General features: G+C 37.2%; 1 protein-coding gene across 5 annotated transcripts in view; it reads right to left on the reverse strand.

Moving 5' to 3' along the window:
* The window catches only part of PIGK (phosphatidylinositol glycan anchor biosynthesis class K), a 98849-nt gene that overhangs the window by 1811 nt on the left and 83809 nt on the right, over positions 1-13229 (reverse strand). The window lies entirely within an intron of this gene.

Consider the following 13229-nt stretch of genomic DNA (forward strand, 5'->3'; position numbering starts at 1 on the left):
CCTTAATGTAGAAATGTATTCTGCAATTCAAATACCTGCCCCTTCAACAATTTTTTCATCTTCAGTAAGAAGAAATTCACTGCAATCGGTTAAGGCTTTTCCTATCACACACTTAACAGTAAGGCGAGATAAAACTCATCTGTCCCCTTCTTCCTCTTCTCATATTGACAAAACTTTCAGATACTCCATATTCTGTGAGAAATGGATTCTGGGAGATAGATCTTGGGGCGTGCAGCAGCTCTTATCTCTAAGGCTAAGCAGCAAGGTGAATCTGTATGAATACAAAATTTTAGTTAAGAGTATCATGACAAAAGTATCAGAATTACAGTATTTAGAGGTATAATTCAGTCCCTCATGCCTATGTCAACTCTTCCTTCAGCAGTTATGCTTTACAGGTCTGCTTTGCAGACAGAAGTGATTTACTTTTACAATAATAAATACTGTACTTTCTGACTTTTTTATTCCTGCCTTGCTGAATGATTTGCTCTATTCTGTCCTCATACAGAATGAGGCACAAGGGGCACACCGAGTATTTTTAGCTTTGTTGCATTTAAGTCAAATTTAAAATTTTCTTTCAGCCATGTGAATAACTTAAAAAAGATGGTACTGTTTCAATTTCTGCATGAATCTGCTTATGAAAGCCTGCCTTGCTGTTCTCCACTAAACATACCAAGTGGCTGGTGAACTTTAAGGCAATAAGGAACTGTTTGCAGCATCTGTTCTTTCAAAACAGCTTTTCTATCAACAAGAAAACAGTATTTGTGGACTTTCAGCTCCCATTCTCTAAGTGACATAGTTACAGCTTTAATTTTTTAGCATAAGTACCACGATTGCACTTGAAAGTGGAACAAGAGCTGTGTCCCCTAAGACATCCAAAGAAGCTGATACCCAGAAATATTAATGATTTTTTGTTTCCTCTGATACAGGAATCACAGAACAAGCATTATAATTTATATTAGTAACATACCAAAGATGGTATATATGTGCATGCAAACCACTCAATTTCCTAAGAAGCAACCATCAGCTGCAATGGACGCGATATTGGTAATTTGCCACCTCACTGATTTCACAACCACCCATCTCCATATAAAGATCTCAAGAAATCGACTCTGAACGTTCAAAAAGGCTGCCAGCACACCTCACTTCTGAAAGTAACAGCACATGACACTTCTCCACACAGAGGAACTTTCTTGTTTAAATCCTCCTAATTAACCCATAACTTCGTATGCATATTGCAGTGCCCGTTTCATCAATCTCTTTGTACTATCAATCTTTCCTTTCTTGGATCTCAGACAAATTCCTTACCACAAAGTGGCATCTGACCCTTCTAGACAAATGACTTCAATTTGCAGTCAGTGACACTAAAAGCCTCTCTCTCCTATTTTGTATAGGACACGTAATTTAATTTCTTTAAAGAATTTATATGAATAAATATTTATAAGGTGATCTATGAGTATGGTTTTCCATTTTGTCATGCCATGTATTTAAAGCTCCTCCATGAAATTCCACAAGGAAACAAAGGCCAGTGCAGTAATCTGCAGTAATGCAGTCTCTACACTGAGATATCAAGGACATAAAAATTACCAGCTTAAAGCCATACAATGCGGTGTTAAATTCTGTAAGATATATTACTGTTAAAAACATGAAGGTACCACAAAAAATATCTGAGGCTATACAAGAGCTACATACTTGGCCATCTTAAAAATAAATTATCTTAACAAAAAAGATTCACAGACCTGGAAACTGGAATCTACATGTAAATATTAAACCACAATAAAAGGGCAGAGAGATGCAACTCTACTGTACATCTGGAAGTCAATAGTGAGGTTAATTGAGCACAAAATTATATAGAAATATGCAAGTATTTTCCACTGGGGACATAAAAACACCAAAGCTTTCTGAATGCCTAAAATGAGATTACACAGATTCATGTCTAAACCTTTAAAGTATACCTGTAAGTGCTGAAAGAAGCAGGTTTCTTTAAAGTAACTTCATCGTAGATTCCCAAGAAAGTTCATCACTGACGTAAAAACATAATTAAGCATAACAAGCTTTTGACTTGACAAATTCATCCATTTAAAATCATAACAAATGTTACACAGAAAACTTCAGTAACACATCTCTGTCCAGCTGGGCACATCAGCTAAGCACCAGGGTTCCTTTAGGAAAAGCTGCCTGTCACACCTGTGAATCGCACCCCTCTGGATTTAGGATGGAGCCCCTGCTTCTGGAAGTTAATGTCAGCGAACTGTACCTGTAACATATGCTGCCAGAGCTTTCGGCCAGCACAGCTGTAACAGCTCACCCAGCAATTCTTCCCTCTTGGCACAGCTGTGTCAATGCCAAAAGCAATTCCTGCACACCTGTGTGGGCTCGGAAGGGTGGAATCACACCCAGCAGGCACAGCAGTGCCTGCGGTGATTCACCCTGAAGTCGGAGGCCAGGCCGGGGTGGCCTCCTGCAGAGCACAGGCGAGCCTCTGCAGGGAGGCTGCCTGGTGCAGAAACTTCTTCACCTATAGAATTTTTCTCAGGAGGGCAGGGAAACATCACTGAGATGTCTCCTAGTGGGAAAAGCTATTAAAATCAGAAGTATTTCAGTAGCGAATGGAAAGGTTTCCTTTCCATTTTTTTACCATTTTTTCCATTATTTTACCTGCACATACTGGAAACACGTTTAGAAAAGATGGTTTATTTCTATGCTTATACCAGTTCTGTAGCCATAAGCTACAGATAAACTGGCCCTTTGTATCACTTTTAGGATTGGTCAGAAAGCATTAGTGAATACAAAGTTTCTCCCAGATTCCTAAAAATAAAAAACAAAAAAAATCAGTACTTATCACATGAACAGGGCCTAATTCAGGGTCTTATTCCAGTAAATTTCTGTGAAAGGCAATTTTTGAAATTCAGGCATTTTCTCACTTGTGATAAATCGCTAAATATGGACAAAAAATATTAAGTGTTGCAGTATTTAAATTTGCAATTAATTATATAGCTTTATGGTGCCTAAATTGATGTCAGAATGTGTATGATTGAAAGACTACAGACTAGTTGCAGTACTTACAAATTATGCATAACACTCTTATTTGGGACTGATCTGGAGGAGCAGAGGCAGTAGCTTTTTGACTCATTCTGAATTTCAGTATAGCAGAACACACATAAGAACTTTGCTAAGTACTGCTTATATAATTGACATATTTAGGTTTTGTCATTTATGGTAAAATACAACCCCATTATAAACGCCCTCTTTCTCCCTACAATAATAGCAGTAACACACAGGTGAAATACACATACAAAATGGCACAATGCGTCATGAACAAATGCATTTAGCAGCTTAAGGGCTAGTCATTATTGAGTTGCTGGAGATCCCAAATTAAAAAGATAGGTAGCTAAGCAACAGCAAGCTTCCTCCTGTGAACAGTTTTCTGCTGTACTCTCTCTAGTTCTGGTAGACTCATTATTCTGCAGAACTTAAGAAACAGTTAACAGAAAGTTGCTCCAAGTACTGTAATTAAGGAGAGGATAAAGCAGTGTATTTTCAAACTGGATGGGTCTACAGAGACCATAATGGAAAGTATCCAAGAGTTTCAATGAAGGTGTTTCATAAAACATACAGTACTTGTTATTGCAATTAAAATGAGTTTTATGCAAGAAATAGAAAGTATTAAAGCTGAAGTAGTAATTAGATTAAGAATGGTCTAATTTTAAAATGTCACATCAGAACAGAAACAAGATTTAAAACATCACGTATTAACATTTCACATGGAAAACACTATGATAAATATCATTATAATCCAACCCTACAGTCCTCTTCCAGCAGAAATCCCTTTGTGCCGGTGTCCTGAATAAGGATAAGAATATTGGTACAGAAAGCTTTGAGTTAAACTCAGAATCCAGAAAAAGCAATGCACACAGTATAAACGTAGCAGCGTTACAGTCAGGAATGCAGAAATTCCCAAGCAGGAAAGAGGTCAATTCTTCAGTCTACACCAACATCTTATTTCACACAGGGCTTCAGGAAAGGATGCAAAACCTTAAAAATCAATACGTACAAAAGCTTTCCTACAGGGGATGTTCTAACCCAACCTGAGACAGGTGGTGTGCATTTGTATCACAGAAGTGCAAAATATCCATATGTAATCACACAAAAATCAAAAGTTACAAGTTCTGTATTCCAATGAGCCCGTTAAAGTGGCAGCTATCATATTTCAGATTAAACCCTGCTTAATTCTCTCTGGAATTTCACAGTGCTCTAGGCCCATTTTGGTCTATTTATTGCAGCGGACATGATATAAAATATCACTTAGGATCCTGGGGCTTTCTGGCAGACAGCAGCAGCTACTCAGGGAAGTCCTGTGCATATCTCTCTGTGGATTTCTCCACCTCTACAAGTCTTAGGGGTCAGCAAGCACTAGCAGAGAAGTGAAGCACGACTGCTGCTTGTCAGTGCAGTGCCCTGCATCATTATTAGGTCATTGGGGTGAATGTTACATGTTTTGGGGTGTACATTTCCAAGATTATTTTCTTGATCATTCTCCATTTGAATGAACATTTCTATTTCTTTCATTGCAATACTAAAGCTTTCATTTTTTGTTTCTCAAGATACCTATATTTATGGTAGGGTCTATGTTGAAAACCAGTATTCATACCTGAAAAAAGAAAAGATCCACATTTCAAAAAGGAGGTCTTTGAAATCCAGGACTAACCTCAGACCCAAGATCACCTACTTCTTATTTCAGAAAAAATAATAATATCTCAAACCAAAGGACAAGAAAACTATGGAAAAGCCAAATTCTACTAGGCAGGACCCCACGTCAACAGCACTTTATATATTTCTTAGAGGCACTCCATAAGAATTTGGCTTTACTGACAATTTAAAATTGGGTAGTCATTTCAATTCTTATGAGAAAACACACAATAAAGTTTTATTTAGAACAAATTTATGTGCATCACAAGTAAATCACGGCATAAAATACATCCTCAGAGCTTTTATTAGGAGTATGCACTTCTAATTTGTCGGTTACAGTTTTGATTTGTGGTCCTCACAGTGGGGTGGGGGAAATCAAATAATTCCAGCCATCTAGTAATAGTTTAATCCTCTTTTGTGCCCACAGCAAGATTAAAGTCATAAGAGAACTCCAGCCTAAGTAGTGCCTGTTAATCTGCAAAACAATTTAAAGCACACTTGTCTAATCTCCCAGTTTGTATTTATTAACCACAGTGCCATGATTACTGATATCTCCAATATTAATAAAATAGTGAAGAAAGTTCACTCATCAACATCAAAAACTCATGGAAGATATGGGGAAAAACAGCAGTTAAACTAAATTAACATGTCATTGCCAACAACTGCATTTTAAATATTTACTTTGAAAACTGTACAATCACCATAAAACAAATACTGCTATGATAGCTTTAGTTTTTCATTTCCTTCTAAAATACATAATCTGTAAGGGCTTTTTAGAAATGAACTTCTACTTCAATTATGGCTGCTCACTTATTATTTTCTACTTCCAGCGTTATCTCTCAGCATTACATAGCACTTTAAAGTGCTTTCAGTGTTTTAACAATTATTCATTAATCTTCCAACCTGTGACACAACACATAATATACTTCTTCTAATCACAGGGAGCTTTCCCAGCACCTGAGACCCTGTGCAGTTTAATTCCCAGACAAGCTAGCACTCATATGAATGATGCCTGATTGGCAAACAGGGATCGTGCTATGGGGCTTCCAAACCAAGAAGTGCGATTTGATAAAACCAAAGCTAACAAACACGGCTCTGTACTGGCAGCTCTAACAATGCATGTCTATCTGCTACAGGCTGGCACAGCAGAGGTCTTAACTCTGCTGAGGTAAGAGGACTCAGCTCTTACCTGCTCAGTTACTCAGTTCTATTATGACACTCAAAATCATGCATATGCTCAAGGACAGAGACAAAAAAAGTCACAAGAAAAAGCTTTATATTTTATATTTATATATATATATATTTATATAAATCACATCTTTTTAGGATCTACTAGACAGATTGTTTTTCTGTTCATATTCATTCATACTCTTATATGAAGCCATGATCATGTTCTTCATTAAAGATCACATCCAAGTCCACATCAAATACATGAATTACATTTGCAAACAGAGCTTCTTGCCAACTGAAGCACGCAAAAATAGATGAGCAGCATAATTAAACAGACTTGATATTCAAGAGTTGGCCACTGTTACTCTGAGAAGCATCCTTCTTTTCAAAAATGTTTTTACTTAACGTGAACAAGAAGAGGATTATTAGCAAAAACATGACTGAAGGCATTCAGCACACAATGCCATGACACAATCCAAAGGATAAGGTTGTTGAGGTCCTTACATCAGAGGGGGTCAGAAAATGACAGAAATATGCACTAGCTGCCCACACCTCAGTGGAGGGAACCTCCAAAAATGACCCACCTGCTGCTACCCAGACTTTTGGTTAAGCAGACAGAAAAACCAGCTGCAAAAGTTCAAAGGATTTGAAAAAGGTCTGTAGAGGCTCTAGTTGGATAAATTTATTTTGTATTAACTAGAAAGGTGTGAAGTGAGCCACCCTACTCTCACAACAATATTTTTGGAGCAGCATACACTGCCCATTTTCCCCTAGGAAAAGACTATCCTAAGGTCTTCTACAGGGCAAAGGTTGTTGCTACAAATACAGGGTCTAAAAACCATGGGGAGCAGAACCACAAGCAACTGCTTAGCTCTGCAGAGGAGAAGAGACCGCATGCGCCAGTGCAGGCTGCAGCCTGCTCCGCATTCGGATGACCGCTCCCCGTACTGGCCTCCTGCTGGGAAGTCTAATGTGGCTCTCCCACAGGGTCACTGCACCACACAGTGAGACCATTCAAGTACTTTTAAATCCATGTACTCTGAGGCAGTTTTTTTTTCTTCTTAATCTCATAAAATTAATTATATGCCTCAAACTTCCACTATGAAGTACAGTTTTGTCACTCACATTCAGATTAAGTTGTATCTGTTTATGCGGAGAAGCCATGACATTCATAAATTATTTTGCTCTTCCCTTCAAAGTAGTAGTGATGGTTCTAACCGCACATTTTTTTCTGGATATCCCGTGAGTATCTATTCATTTATTTCCAGGTGGCAGGCTGTATTAACAACAGATGTTAGACAACATTAGATCTTTTACTCAATATGCCATATTGAGTACAAAATCTAATCAAACATCTTAACAGCTACATTTAAAGAAACTGGAATCCAAATAAATACTCCCTATTCATGTACTTTTTACTGCTCATTTTTAAATGTCTCCAGGATCTCTACAACTATAATTTAAAAAGTTCTCCTTTGCCCTAAGCTGTGTGCGACATTATACCTGTGTGCAGTAGAGCTCCAGGTTTTTCTAACTTTGGCTTGCACAACTCAAAACTGCATTACATTTAAGAGGCAGACATGAGAAAAAATGAATGGAGGGAGAAGCAGGGCTGACGCAAAAGGTGTCTGCACATATATATGAGCAAGATCAAATATAGCTGTGTTTTTACTGCAAAACATTTTCATTTTCGGTGAGTAATCAGGGTATTACAGCTGGTGCTGGATCTGTTTGCTCCCCACCACCACCCTGCTTTTAAAAGCAATTGTTGTATGCAGTAGTTTTGCACTTGCATGCCAGACAAGTATTCTCACCCAAGTTTATGTTGTATACACTCTCTCTGTGAGCAGAAAAAATGCAAAAGGGAAAAAGAACTATTCTGAAATATCAACTCAACAGTTTTGGCTATTCTAGCTGCTATACAACCTTGAAAACAAATCATAAAACATGGAAGCAATACAGGAACTTAGTTAGGAGTTGCACATAATTAGACTAACACCAGAAAGCCATTTCTGTTACGCTTGATATGTCAAAGAACAAAGAGTCCCAGAGAGCAGATTCATTCCTGCAAAGAGTTTTTGTAGGCAGCTGCCATTAAGAAAGAATGACAGATTTATAGTATCATAAATATTCCGTTTTCCCCCATAACATTTGCATGACACCAGTTCATCAGTCAGATGCCACCTGGGGCTCAACAAAGTCCTGGAAGAATGAATGAGTATAGCTGACTATATATACTCCCCCAGACTAACACGTGTAGTATATACACTATCACCTTTCTGAAAGGGTAAGTCCTTTAAAAGGATAAAACCACAGATGATCTTATCTAATGGCAAAGCTGTTCCACTTTAGCTGCCTACCACCTAAAGTGACCCCTGGTTACCGCCCTACAGATGTCACGTACTGTAAATGTCCCATGTAAGTACTAAACATCTGATTGTCAGCCACGTACTTGTAGGTGGGCTTTCAGCATTACTTCCATACAATCCTCCTGGAAATACGCAATCACTTGAGTGCAAGAGTCAATGTGTGGGGAAAGGGTGTGAGGAGGAGAAAGCTGGCACTGGCTGGGTGCCACATGCAGATCAAGAAAGCTGGTCACTGAGGAAGTAGCTGCCTGCATGAAGCTGAATCAGATGCATACAAAGAATTTCCACAAGAACAATGAAACAGGATGCTATCTTCTCTGTTTAACAATATGAACACAACTCTTCCCATACTGGAGTCTTCACTCATTTACCCCTTCCACCCGTTCTTAAAATGGAAATGATTTCATCGAATTTCAACTCTCTGAATTATTTAGGAAAACAATTCCAGACAGAGCACTAGAGAACATTCTGCCAATATCTCTATCTCTTGCCATTCATCAGTACTGTCAAAAGCTTCTGTGTTACATTGCCATGCTCCTCACAGTATGCTACTGAAGGGTAAACAAACTATAATTAACTTAACACAAAAAATCACAAAGAACACCTCACTAAGTTTACATGCTTAAGTGGGATAAATGTGTGAATATATTTGGAGCTAACAGTGCCGTCACCTGAGGAAAAATGTTCTGAGAAGTATCTAGTATCACAGACAGCACTACAAAATATGTCAGGCTAAAATTGATAACATTTATATTCTGTCCTTATCAATGTGAACTTATTGGTAACAGCTACTTTTTATTCTGCATGAGCTCAGAAGAAAAAATATAGCAGATATAAGAAAAAAATGGAAAACTGTTACTATTAATTTTACTATTCACTGAAATACCATTTAAATAAACGCTGTCTATCAGAGAAACTTTCATGTGTAAGCAACACAAAAGCAATGATTAATAAAAACTATACAAGGTTATGTGAGAAATTAAAGTGCTACAGAACACTGAACTGACAGCAGAAAGCTGAAATTAAATCTTCCATCTTAGACAACCTACTATAACGTACTTCAGTAATCTGTTTCACACAGAAAGGTCCTGATCCTGCATGTACTTCGTGACAAGAAACACAGGTTACGTCAAAGAATTTAGTCTTACACTAAAATTACACACGCTTCCACAAACACACACTAATGTTATTTCTATGCCCGGTGCAACCAGTATTAAGTAATGAAATACGCAATACATACCAACAAATACTTTTCCCTTTGCCTAAGGATCTAAAAACATCCGCTCCTTCCCCTCCACTCCATGCACACAGACATGCATGCACTTGGCTCCATTATTCTGGCATTACTATTCAAGTGACACAAACACAAAACACCAGAAACCCGTAAAATGCCAGAAGAAAAATGCCAGCAGCCAGAAGCGATGCTGACCTGCTACCTCATCACACAAACTGCAGGACCACATTGGGCTTTTAGTTGCGCAGTTGCCATTCACAGTTCTGGGGGAAAGGAAGAAGAGCTAAGGAAGATTCAGACCGCTCCTAATGTCCACAGTAAGAGAAACTGAATGTGGGCTCTCACAGAAGCCATTCAGCAGCATTAGGAAAAGCTCTCAAGAAGATACCTCATCCCTGTAATACAGCAGATCCCACTTTTTTCACCAGTTTCTACTGCAGACAAGGCCAGAAAAATTCAAAACCAGTTGGTCATAACTGGGAATGCCAATGGTAGCTCTTTCATAGCCCAGAGAGGCTTTTGCAGAAAAAATAGCTCCAAGGTAGGAAAGATACCTTTTCTCTGCATATAAAAATGGAAGTCTTACCTAATCAGCAGTCATTTAGGAATATTGCTTACTTTCACATTTGCCAGTAAGTCTTATTCCAAATCCAAAGCTTGTTCCACCAAAAACACCTCCTCTGGAACAGTAAAACTGGTCACCAAAATGAAAGCAATTCTGGAATAATATTTCTTCCGTTAAATACCATGTTTACTAAAAGAAAAAGTGATTTAATTTACCATTTGAAGGTTTTGATAAATCAGTTTTTTCCTTTCATTATGGAAGCCCTAAAGCTTGTTTAGTTCAAACATAATTTTTAAACTACAACTCTAGCATTTTACAGGTATTATGACATAGAAAAAAATTGATAATTTTTTAATTCAAAAAAGATTAATAAAACAAATGCAGCAGTAGCTCTGCATTCCATGACATTTTCAGCTTCTTTAAAAGAATTGGTATTTATATTAAAAGACAATTAATAAAGTTATTGAAGTAATATTTTTTCATGTAGACCTTTACTGCTGCCATTTACTCTGATAGTAATGAAGATAGTCTCTACAACCTCCAAATTCTTTTACATTTTCTTACTAAGGTTTTTTTGTGGTTTAGCTATCTTCATCTAATATCGATATTTAGTTCTTGGATGTAATTAAGAACAGGGGAACCATTCTTAGACTATTTCAGTCCATTAAGCAAATTTTCTCAGTATGATATGAAAAATATCAACTACTTAATTAGCACACCTACTTCTCTCAGACCTCTAAGTGCACCTAAGCTACGCTTTATGATGGCCCAAGGAAAGAAAAAAAAAGAGAGAGAGAAACCACAAAACATCAATTATGCCTCTACTCAATTGTACAACTATTTTAAAATGTGTGAACAGTTAAGACAAAATTGAAAAATTACCATAATAGGCTTTTGACACTTCCCTGCTTAAGCAAAAATTAATTCTAACTCCCTGTTTTTATGCAAAGCCTTTATAATTTCTCTAATCTTGAGTTCCCATGAGAGGGAACACAATACTTTCAAGTACAAGAGTGTGAGGCTTGGCATCTTCTCTTTTTAGTTATGCAGTTTATTTGATGGAAGCCTAAACCGCTAAGCCTCCCTTTGTGTTTAATATAAGCCATCCTCAGTGGCAATACAAGTTAATTTAAGTGAAATGAAGTTTTAGGAAGAATGAATTCTCTTGCAAAGAAAGCTTCACTAAAACAAAGCTTTTTTAAATGCAGCATCTGTTTCCTGAATCGCTCTAGAACCTGTAATAAAAATAAACTAAAAGCAGCAAAATTTGTAAAAGCTACTACTTCTTGTGAATATCATAAATGTGAAACCCAGTCTAATGGAACAACTTATTTATCATTTTCCTGTATGTTTTTCAGTTTCATCTTGTAGCAAGTATGAACAAGCTTTAACAGTGCAATGAATTAGCATGTTCTAAGCATAAGATATTAAGCATCTTCCATTTTGTTAGCAGTGATTAATATTATCATACTTACTGCTTATGTTACAAAAGTAAATCAGATATATCGCTGGTGTACACTTCCAGATGCAATAAGGTATATGGACCACATATTAAATTCACAGAGTTAATTCATACATTTCTTTGCCCCCCACCACAGCTTATATATTTGTACATCAGATACTACGCTGCAGCAGCACATGGTGTGTTATGATGCCTACAAACCTATTAAGGTCACAGAAAGCTTGTGCATATATTCAGTCTATTCCCATGTGAGTCAGAAGTATATTATTTGCATACCATTATGCTCTGAAAACCTATTCAGTTATCCCCACTGGAGACAACTCACCACAGTGACCTAAATAGCATTCACTTTTCCAATATTTGAAGGAATGGCAAATAAATGGGGCTCAGCGCAGACAAATCCAAAAAGACTCAGAATATCCGAGAATCCAGACTTATGAATGACAAATGCAAATGAACGCAGACCAGTGTATCACAAAAATTCTCATGGAAGCAAAGAATGATGAAAAAAGTAAATTATATGCTTAATAGAGGACTATGCTGAGGACTTAACAGAGGACAATGCTGAGACTGAAAACGACTGGAGAGATAATTTTTGCAAAAAAGCTCTAACATTACCCAAGCTTATTACAACCACAAAGGAGAGAAAAGAGTCTCAAATCACAGAACTCACTTAAAAATAACCTCCCTCCACTTTCAGCAACAGCAGCAGTTCTAACATCAGCTGCCTAAGATAGCTATTGATATTTTATCTATAGCACCGTGCAACAATTCACATGACGTTAGTAATTGAGACCCCTGGGACACATACATATTGCTTCTTCCATAACAGCTGCAATTTCGTGCATACTTTCCCTAATCACATACCTGTACTAACATGCAGTAATTGTCCTCTTAATTTATACTCCCTTTATAATTACAGTATTTTGATTAAACGTCTAACAACCTCTACTCACTCACTTTTTCTAGTCATTCTTCCTGATCTCAGCATAGCCACAACAAAGGGAGAATATAAACAAACTATGTATGGACTTTGTGCAGAAAGTCAGAAGAGATTAACATAATGGTCCTTTAAGGCCTTGGTCTACAAATCAGAATCTCTCACTGTTAACCTTATTTTGCTTTTTGCCAACATGCTATGTGAAGTTTACTTTAAGCTGTAAGCATTTTTGAACCTGTCTCTTTGTGTAAAGCTCTAAGAATATCTACAGCACATTACAAACAATAACCACTGTCTTAAAATCACAGCTGTGACCAGGCTGTAAAATGCAACTGCATGACCAACTGAAAGCCAAGATAAAGGTATATAAGGTATGCCAATATTATATATTGAAAGGTTGTGCATACAGGATTTTGAAGCACATGGCTGATTCAGCTCGAAAAAAAGATGTTAGTTATTCTTCCGAATATCAGAAATGTAACAGTTCTTACAGTTCATAGTCACACAGCTACTAATGACCCTCCAAATGCAGTGACTTGAAGTTCTGATGAATAAACTACAAAGATGCATAGCACTCCCTAAAGCCTGACATGTTACAGTCACTTCCTGAACCTCTTCCTTCATTTTAAAACTGAGATAATGTCTATTAAAAAGAAATTATTTCAGGGATTGTCTTAAAGAAGCCGCACCTCCAACATGGTATCTGTAACAATTATAGCTACTTTAGTGTGTGGGTATCTTTTCATATATTTTTAATAGTACTTCTGACAGTTCTGTATGCTGGTGGGTATGCAAGTGATGTC

The sequence above is a fragment of the Anser brachyrhynchus genome (assembly GCF_964034855.1).
Source record: "Anser brachyrhynchus genome assembly, chromosome: 8".
In the NCBI taxonomy this organism is placed as follows: Eukaryota; Metazoa; Chordata; class Aves; order Anseriformes; family Anatidae; genus Anser; species Anser brachyrhynchus.